This window comes from Heterodontus francisci, chromosome 35, assembly GCF_036365525.1.
Source record: "Heterodontus francisci isolate sHetFra1 chromosome 35, sHetFra1.hap1, whole genome shotgun sequence".
Classification (NCBI taxonomy): Eukaryota; Metazoa; Chordata; class Chondrichthyes; order Heterodontiformes; family Heterodontidae; genus Heterodontus; species Heterodontus francisci.
In genome coordinates, this window is record NC_090405.1 from 20,146,183 (window position 1) to 20,147,490 (window position 1,308).

The 1,308-nt window shown below is 44.8% G+C and overlaps 1 non-coding gene across 1 annotated transcript; it reads left to right on the forward strand.

The window, feature by feature from the left end:
• Positions 1-571: 571 nt before the first annotated feature.
• trnar-ucu (transfer RNA arginine (anticodon UCU)) lies at positions 572-662 on the forward strand. Its single transcript is given in 2 exon segments — positions 572-608; positions 627-662. It is a non-coding gene; the product is annotated as a tRNA-Arg (tRNA).
• The last annotated feature ends 646 nt before the right edge of the window (positions 663-1,308 follow it).

Sequence of the window (1,308 nt, forward strand, 5' to 3'; positions counted from 1 at the left end):
GGTGTGACAGTGTGGATGTAGATAGGATGTTTGCCCTGGTTGGTGAGTCTAAAATCAGGGGACCAAGTCTCAGAATAAGGAGTAGGCCATTTAAAACTGAGATAGGGTTGAATTTCTACACTCAGACGGTGGTGAATCATTGGAATTCTCTACCCCAGAGAGCTGTGGCATTCAATCATTGAGCATGTTCAAGACAGAAATTGTTAGAAATCTTGATACTCATGACATCAAGGGATATGGGGATAGCACGGGAAAGGGGCAGATAGAGGTAGATGATCAGCCATGATCGAATTGAATGGCAGAACAGGCTCGACGGGCTGAATGGCCTACTCCTATGTTCCTCTGTTCCTAAGAGAGTTGGCGCCAGCGCGCAGCCCTGCTTTACCCCACTGCTGATCTTGAAAGTGTCTGATGTTGCTCCATTGTAACTGATGGAACTGTGCATGTTCTCGTGGAAAGAAGAGATGATGCCCAAGAGTTCAGGAGGGCAGCCGAGTTTCCATCGCAGTTTGAAGAGTCCGTCTCTGCTGACAAGATCAAAGGCCTTGGTGATGTCTTTTAAAATATGTGCGGCTCTGTGGCGCAATGGATAGCGTGTTGGACTTCTAAATAATGATAAAGAAGGCATTCAAAGGTTGTGGGTTCAAATCCCACCAGAGTCAGATTTTGGACCAGAGACAGAAGAGCACAACGGAACAGAGAGTTAACAAGTGTGTCAAAAGCACCGACTCAGAGACAGAGCGCGAGAGAGGAGCACGGCAGGAGCGGAGCAGGGGTAATAAAATCAAGGAGTGACATCACAATGGAGAGTGAGAGCAGGGAAACAGAGAGCCGCTGGGGTGAGTTTCCAGGATTTGTTTCTTACTTCGGTGCAGTGGAAGGAGCTGTTTGGTGAGGATCTGGTAAGCTGTGACATCACAGGCAAGCAGGTAGTTGATTGGTTTGGAAAAAGCTGCATGTTTGATGAGTATCTGGTCAGTGATTAAGGTCCATTTTAGTCCTAATGTTTAAAATAGTAAACAAACTAGTAGTAAGCTTAATAAAATATACAATAAAATAAACAATTGAATAAAATAATTAAGTAGTTAATTGAAACACGTTAAGGATGACAGGACAGGTGATGTGTCACAGCTGCAGCATGTGGGAGCTCCTGGATGCCAGTGTGATCCAGAGCAAACACATCTGCAGCAAGTGTAGTATCTGTTCTTATCAGTGCTTATTTGATTGAGAAGAGACCATGATCATTGCCTTTTGATCCTGGGGGAACTTTGAGTAAAATGGCTATAACCAATTTTCGAGTTTCGGGCC